A 9,358-nucleotide genomic window follows, 5' to 3' on the forward strand; every position below is an offset into this window, starting at 1 on the left:
AATATACAGTCAATTCACTTTACAGTGTATTCTGAGAAGCGCTTTGGGACGTCCTCCCGATGTGAAAAGCGCTATATCAAATGCAAGGATTATTATTATTATTATTTACTCTGCCCTCCCCACTCCCTGTCAATCACTGTCTTTACTCCGCCCTCCCCACTCCCTGTCAATCACTGTCTTTACTCCGCCCTCCCCACTCCCTGTCAATCACTGTCTTTACTCCGCCCCTGCTCCCTGTCAATCACTGTCTTTACTCCGCCCCTGCTCCCTGTCAATCACTGTCTATACTCCGCCCCTGCTCCCTGTCAATCACTGTCTTTACTCCGCCCCTGCTCCCTGTCAATCACTGTCTTTACTCCGCCCCTGCTCCCTGTCAATCACTGTCTTTACTCCGCCCCTGCTCCCTGTCAATCACTGTCTTTACTCCGCCCTCCCCACTCCCTGTCAATCACTGTCTTTACTCCGCCCCTGCTCCCTGTCAATCACTGTCTTTACTCCGCCCCTGCTCCCTGTCAACCCCCTTGTCTGTTTTTCAAGTCCCGACCTGGGACTGGAACCCACCACAACAACTTGCATTTTTACTGTAAATAGCGCCCTTCACGTGGAGCAAATCTCGCAGCGCTTAACAGTGGCAGATCTTAATGCTGAACCGGAGGGAGGGAGGAGGTGACTGTGAGCACGGTCGAAGAGGAATGTCTTCAGTTGTGATCTAAAAGAGAAGGAAGGGGGCAAAGTGGAGGATTTGGGGAGGGATTTCCAAAGCTTTAGGGTGTCATGGCTGAAAGCCTGGCCGCTGGTGGTGGAGCGAGGGGACAAGGGACAAGCAGAGCCACAGTTCTTTGGATCTGGACATTAGTGTTATCAATTGAGCTGAACTGACAGTGGTGTTCCAGATTCCATTTTATGTTCTATTAATTGTAGTTTATAATACTCAATATTTCAAACTGGATAATTGACTTTCTACTTGTTCTCTGATGGTGAATAAGGAATTTATTGTGTCAGACAACAACAGGGTCATGAAGTTTGATGCCGATGAGAAGACAGACTTCAGGACATAGCAAAATGCAGGGTTAAATGGTTAAAGTATTCAAACTAAACTATATTAACACTGTCTGCATGTTTGGTTAATGATAAATCAGCATCTAACATAGGCCAATAAGAGTTATAGAGAGCTATTGTGAGGACATTCCCTAAAGATGTGTGGAGTCCTGTAGCTCAGTGGTTAGAGAGCTCACCTCACAAGGTTGAAATCTTGAGCAAGTTTCTTAATCCACACGCCTGATAATAATCCCTCAAGAAAAAAGAAAACAATAATAAATTGGTCACTTCAATCCACGACTGTTCGTGGGACACTGCTGCGCACAATTGGCTGCAGTCAATTCATTCACAGTATATTGTGTGAAGCGCTTTGAGACGTCTTGAGAACGTGAAATGCGCTATATCAAATGCAAGGATGATTATTATTATAAAAGGCACAGGTCAGTAATCCTGATGTCAGGTTGCAATTTGTCTGCAATGCTTTTCCATAACCACTTGGTGACACTCTTACTATGCCAATGAGAAATGGGAGACCTGCTGTTGAGCTGCGTTAACTTCTTGCATTTGATGTAGTATCTTGTGACACGAAAACACCACTTCAAGTAAATCACTCAGTGAATTACTTTGAAATGTTGTGTGGCAACTAATCTGTGCCAGCAATTCCTCACACAAGTGAAATTAATGTCCCAATTAATCTGTTTCTAAAAATAATCATAAGGGAGAAATAAACATAAAAATCCTTATAATAATAATAATAATCCTTGCATTTGATATAGAGCTTTTCACATCTTCTCGACGTCTCGTGGATTGAAATGACCAATTTATTATTGTTTTGTTTTGGAGGTTTTATTATTAGACGTGTGGAGTAAGGAAACTTGCCTAAGGTTTCGCCCTGCCTGGAATTGAACCCAGGTGTCTCACTTGCAAAGCGAGGGCTCTAACCACTGAGCTACAGGACTCATCGTAGAGATGTCTCAAAGTCAGAAAATGCAACAATTACAGGGTGGTTGAAATCAGGATACTTGACTCAATTAAAAAGCAGCTTGATGCTGTGGTGGAGGAAAATATTTTGTTGTGCATTGATGTGCGCAAATTGGCTGCCGCGTTTCACCCACAAAATACAGTCTACAGTATATACACTTTACAGTATATCCTGTGAAGTATTTTGAGATGTCTCGATGATGTGAAGAGGCGCTATATCAAATATAAGAATTATTATTATTCATCAATACAGACAGAATAAAAAAAACTCTTTACTATGCCAGAATGAAGGTTTTTATAACAACAGTTATAACAAAATCGCAACATATTATCTAATGGATATTATTGAAATGTGTGAAGATAGAAAGAACTCGCAATGTTATGTCACTTTTCACATCGATACATCTCCAAGCACCTCTGAGATAATTACTGTCAATACAAAAGTAAACCTCATTAAATTCCTTATATTTTCCTTAAATCGTATCTACATGCTTGTAGAGCTATAAATTTACTGAAAATTATTACTTGAATAAAAATAATTTGTCCAGGAAAGAAATGTGTTTTAGCACTAAAAGGATAAATAAGAAGATACTTGAAATAAATGTATCAAATTTAACCGCAATGTTTGTATCAAATTGCAAGAGTTAAAAGGTTCAGAATATTGTTGGTATACAGAAACAATCATACTTGGTGCAAGGTCTTTGAGAAAATAATTGCAAACAGCATCAGAGGGGATAATAGCTTGACTGTAGACGATAGTTCAGAGACTGGAAACGTATTTGAGGTCTTATTATCACTGAGCTGTCAGAAAGAGAGAACATTTAATGTAAACTGAAGCATGTGGGGCGTTAATTAATCACAGCGAGTAACATTGCTCCTTCCCATTTTATCCTTCAGCTACTTTGGATTTCTAAATAATTGGTTCAGTGGTGGTTTGGCCTGATTGATGAAGTTTAATGAAGAGAGCTTGCCGACAGTGAGAAAACATGTGTCTTGATTTTCCGCACTCGCTATGATTTGTTAGGCATGTCAGCACGACATCAACAGTGCAGAAAATTCTACACAAAACTCAAACTCTCTTTCTGAGAATCTACCTGAATCCCAGCCACATTGGTTTGAATGCTGAAGTCTCCAACCGCTTTGGATTAACCAAAAATGACACAAAATATCCTGTTGATTCAACCAATCACTTGTTTTTAAATAATTCTTTAGCTTTGGGTAAGATTTACTGGGAAAGATTCAGTCCTGCTCCCAACAGACACCAGTCTAAGGCCTTGAACCTCCAGCCTTCTGACTCAAATAAAAAATACACTGACCTTGGGTCAAGCCACAATATACAACATCTCTCTGCACCTTGTAATGCTCTTCATCAAGTAAGAAATAAAAAGAAAGTTTAATTTAGGTGTAGAATGTTATACACAGTGATAGCATATCCCTTTTTACACTGTGACAAACTCTGGAACTGAATGAATTCACAGAAAAACAGGTCGCAGTCTATAAGAGTTGCAACTCACAAAATCTACCTCACGGGCATAATAAACCTAAGCAAATATTTCTGGAAAAATAAAGGTTGCATTTTTGTGGAAAATTAAATCCATTCATCACCAGCCCAATATCAAAGGGAGCCCTCCAGTTAAATTTCCATGGCATGAAGTCAGGCAATGTGAATGCTTATAATAAAAGATAAGTAGATAGTGAGAAGAAAGAAGATGTCTTGACCAATTCGGCCTGAGGTTTAAGAATAAAAATTGTTGATATTTTACTGCCTATTTTCCAAGCATTTATACATACAATTCCTCCATTTCTTTGAAAACTGTGTCCATTGGTGATCTTTGATATCCAGAGCAGAAGTGGATTTTGGGCTGAATTCTCCAACTTGTAAACAGCGTTCTTCTGGGGGTGGGGGGGGGGGGGGGGGGGGACATGACTAGATACGCCACCTATCCATTCCACATGACCAGCTCAGGGGTAATTCTGTGCAACTGAAGTGTCATGTCGAGGAGACCTTTTGCTAGCTTCTCATCAGAACACATTGTTAAATTAGAAACTGTTTTTGGAACAGCTAATACTACAGCCTAATTAATGGCCAGAGCTTGTCACCTACAACTGACTAGATTTAATCTACAACAGAATATGGAACCAGATATTGTAGTTAACTGTTTCTTCCCTGCAGAGGTGTATGAAACCACTTCACTTTCCTGAAAAGCAGATATAGGAACCCATCTAGACCCAAATGTCACACTTGCTAAGTATACACAGTTGTCCTTGCATTGTATAAACCTTTTTTTAAATGTACGAACAATATTTTCTAAGCTGCAGGATCCATGGGTTGGATTTTTGTTGGAGGAGTGGAGGCCAGGGTTGAATTGAGGACATGCCTACATCTCCAACTCTCATCAATGAGCCAGACAGCCAGGTTGATGATCACCAGTGGTTTAGACTACTGCAGGTCTTTTGTTCATTAAGTTTCCTCAGAGCCACTTCAGCATCAGGGAGATCCTGCTTACTTCTGAAGAACTATGTTTGTATATATTTTTAAGGGCTGACTGCCCCCTTCCCCCCCCACCCCGGAATTCAAATCCAGAATCTTCTGCTTCACAAATCCAAATCCAGTACTCAGTAACCTGATTTATCTGGGATGGCAATGAATAGCTAGAAGGATGGTAGGCCAGTGTTGAATGATTTCCCCTTGATTCTCCTTAAACCTTACATGATTACTTTCGAGGACCAGAGAGTATTTATGAACACTATTCCCCACAAAATAGAATGAGTGGACTGAGAGTAGGTAAAGTAACTTACTGTTGGGCTTGTAGAGAGGGTTGGGGTTGATGTGGAGAAAATTATTTTCTCGTTTCATATATATGGGCTCTTATTTCTTGGTGTATTGCCAGTTAAAGGCCACTTCACATGATATTCCTTTACAGTTCATTCTGATCCTTGAACCACCCAATCTAAACATAGGTTCTCTATTTCCCTATAATTTGCAGTGTGCATACACACATACAAGTTATATTTGACAAACATTATTTCAAACAAAAGTACGGCAACAACTCTTGTTAAGCTAATTAACTTTGGTTTAAATGATCTTCAAGCTCCATCAATGCTCGACTGTGTAAATACATTTGTGATGCCTTTGCCTTTCGCCCACAAAATATACAGTTATTTCACTTTGCAGTATATCCTGTGAAGCACTTTGAGACATCTCGAAGACGTGATAAGGAGCTATATCAAATGCAAGGATTATTATTATTATTACCCAAAAAGAGAGAAAGGGGAGTGTAGGAAATACATAAATAATTCTTATTAATCACAATGACATTTCAAAAGCTTCACTTCATTTGCTGCTAAGTACAGTCAAGCTAAATCCTTGATATTATTATTGCGGTGAATCGTTCAAAAAAAATTCAGAATAATGGGCATCCCAAAGGACCTTATTAATGCTAAAATAAGCTATTATCAGATGCTTTTCTGCTACTTGAAGCACAGAAAATTGATGCTGCAGCTTCTTTTCCTGTGCTTGAAAATACGAAGCCAATAGATACGAATGCGGTAATTCATTTTTTAAGTGTCCTGAAGCATTTTAACTAACAACAAGACGGAAACAAGAGAGAAAGAATTTGAATCTGCTGCTTGAATTATGTTGCAAACTCATTTCCTTTCCATTCTGATCTGATAATTAGAAGCATCAATTTTAAGCAATATTATTGCTGGTAAAGAACCATGTCACAGTGATCAAGATGCTGGATTTCATTCTTTTTGATACATAATGAGATCCCTTTATATTAGTTCAATGGAGCTTTGAAGACAGGCTTGTGATAGAAATAATTTAAATGAGATTGAAAAAGTAAGCCCATAAAAATACTTTAGGTTGTACGAAGATAGTAGAACAAGAGGACATAGGTTTAGAGTTGCATAGGGTGATTTCAGGACAGAATTCAGGAAGGTTTTCTTCACCCATTGGGAATTAATGGTTGGAACAGGTTTCAAGGAAGAGTGGCTGAGGCAAGGACACTGGATTCATTTAAAAAGCAGGTTGATCCTGTGATGGGAAGAGAGTAGGGTGGGCGTTCTGGAAGATGAGATCAGGTGAGAACTACTTCAGGATACTTAAAAAACCTAGCCACCAATCCTCCAACTGATTTGGTTATTTATTTTATGGCTATTTGTGGGAGTTTTCTGTATGAAAAATGACTAACGTATTTGACTTGACAAATAGCTATAACGTACAAGTTCTTTCAAAATCAAATTTATTGCTCTTTCTCCTTACTCTTTTTTCTCTTCAAATTTACCCTACGTTAAATGATCGTATGGTTTGAAAATCAATCTCTACTTGTGGCTAATTATTCCATGTTCTAACCTCCCCTTTAACCTGAACTTATGTCACCTTGTTATCGATTTGGCAACCCGAGGGAATAATCTTTAGAATTTATGAGAAAATGATTAATGATAAAATATGGAGCAGGTAACATAAATTAAGCATCCTGCTCCATCGCACTCTGTGGCTGGCAATGATATTGCTCAGCTCCCAGCAAAAGAAATGGAACATTACTGCTGTGCGCAATTAGCTGTCGCGTTGCAGCTGGCCACAAAATACACAGTCATTTCGTTTTACAGTATATTCTGTGAAGCGCTTTGAGAGGTCTTGAAATGTGACAACATAAGAACTTAAGAATTAGGAGCAGGAATGGGCTATTCGGCCCCTCGAGCCTACCCCTCCATTCAATAAGATCACGGCTGATCTATTCTAACTCCACCTACCCGCCTTGTCCCCATATCCCTTAATCTCTTTAACAACAACAACAGCAATAAAATTACATTTGGATAAGGCGCTATATCAAATGCAAGGATTATTATTATTATTATTATAAGAAACTTGCGTTCACTGGAAAATTGACTGAAACCTATTGATTTGTTGACATTTGTTTTATGGAGGTTCTTGCATTTTTATTAAGAAGGTTATTTTCAAGATGATGGATTTATTCCTCAAAATTATAAATGGCATTTAACACTTCTCTTTGCACAAAAAAAAAAGATCTAATCATCATGTCAGATAAGATTAAAGGGTTACCTGCTTTGTGCTTTACAAAATGAAGTTTACCATCTTCCCACAGTCAGCAGTTTAACTGCTGCAGTAAATGATGTTGGAAAGCTTGTTCAAGTTTTAATGTGCAACTGAATCAATAAATGTCTCATGATAATGATGAATTTTTATGTTTCATGGCCGTTTGTTATTAAGTGAAGTCCTGTTTACTTGAGGGCAGTAAGGGGAATCTGGATCAATATAAAAGACTGACTCACTCAGTCTCAAATTTTCAACATATTTATCCATAGAATCATAGCAATGGACAGGACCAGATTAGCAATGGAATGGAAAGACTACTACAGTCTCTCTGAAGGTCCAGCTATTGTATTCCTCAACAAATACATATCAAGGTTGATTTGTGTCAGGAAATATAAAGATAATTTTGTACTGTTTAAGGTACTGCTTCAGGCTGTAGGACCCTATGAATGGTAGGGGGTTATTTGATAAGTCAACCATGTTTGACCATTTTATTGGACCGTAACAGATGTTTTAATCACAAACAAAACAACACTGACAATGGTTAAGAAAATACTTTTCCTATAATGTATATCATTACCCAGGAGAAGTACAGAGGGGAATGTAAGTCAGTCATTCATTTAAGAAACAGCTTGTTTAATTTAAGAAATTAATTAATGCTGTAATGCGAAGATGGCAGTGTGAGTATTCTGGAAAGAAGAGGCTGAATGGCTATCATTTTGAAGGTATGACCTTATGTTTTTGAATTTTGTACACAGGGAAAAAGATTATTAAAATGTTCAGACCCTTCATGATTTTAAATAAGGTTGTTAAGAATCCCTGCAAGAGAAAAGTCCTCAGGTGCTAACCTTTCCTCATAGCTCAGTCCCAAATTCTGAAATGAATCTGGTCCCCTTCTGCTGTGCATCTTCTTACAACTGAATATCTTGTGTTTTATAAATAGGGAGACCAAAACTGCACACAGCACTCCAGAAACTCAGACATGGGTACCATAGATTCATGCTTTTTCACAAGTCATTCAGCTACAAAATGCTTCATCACTACATTTTATAATAAATCTGTGAAGTGCTTTGAGACATTCTCCCAATATGAAGGTACTTGCTAGAAATATTGTTATTATTATTTAAGGCAATGTTACATTTACCTGTGACTTCTTTGACAAAATGGTTTGTCATGTACATCTCCTTCCATATAATATTCTGTATTCAAAATGTTTTTTGTCACTGTGTTCTTCACAGGAGACTGTATTCAGAAGAATTATTCCTTTTAATAGTAAGAACAAAATCTGAAATAGAATGATTGGGTTCTAATTTGTGCTATTTCTTAAAGGGAGCTCTTAATAAGGAATTCACATCACACACGTCGAGGCTCCATAAAGTAACTGGAAGTACAGTACATTATGTGAAAATCTGAGCTTTGTTACAACCTACTTCCAGAGTGGAATTCCCACGGCAGTCGTTACTAAGAAATTCCGAGAAGCAATAGCACCAATTAGTCACCCTATAATTTTTAACAAAAAAAACCCAAATAATTCATCTTGTCAATGAGGATTAATGAGACTTCAAAACAAATTAAAATATTAGGAGATTAGAATTAGAATGCGAGATAATTTAAAAAAAAATTGATCCAAGATACCACCCAACATTAGATAAGTTAGTTATTAATATATTAAATACCACGAATTACAATCACTCAGATTAAATAGAATGACCAACAACACTGTAGAAATTAGGGAGCTGTGTTTACCATTTCAATATTGTTGCAACATTTGGCAGTTTGATTCACAGAGAACAGCACTCTTTGGGATTAATCCAGTTAAATTTTCACCTCTAAGATACGGTTTAATAATAATAACAACTTGCAGTTGCACAAATCATCTAAAAACACATTAGAAAATATGATTGATCGTAAAATAAATGTAAAAAGTACAGAGGTGATGCTGTTTTTTGTCTCGGAGGTTAAGCAATGAGTACATTTTCCGAAGGTAATTTCATAGGCATATGCTTAATTGGTTTGAAGGAGAAATCAAGTTTCTAAGCGAGACATCCTGACAGAACTACCAACTGAAGGTTCATTGACCACGGCCAGTAATCAGGTCCCTTGGAGATTCTTGTTAATGTCTAAAACTTGGGCAATCAGAGAAAAGTCCAGAAATCTCTTGACTTCTTTCGACTGCAGAACCAATCACACCGCAATCCACGTTCATTGGCTACCCCCAGCTGTTGAGCCAGGCAGATCGTCTCCTATATAAGGACATCTTCCCTTGTGCAGATCACACGC

This window comes from Callorhinchus milii, unplaced genomic scaffold (assembly GCF_018977255.1).
Source record: "Callorhinchus milii isolate IMCB2004 unplaced genomic scaffold, IMCB_Cmil_1.0 Scaffold22, whole genome shotgun sequence".
Classification (NCBI taxonomy): domain Eukaryota; kingdom Metazoa; phylum Chordata; class Chondrichthyes; order Chimaeriformes; family Callorhinchidae; genus Callorhinchus; species Callorhinchus milii.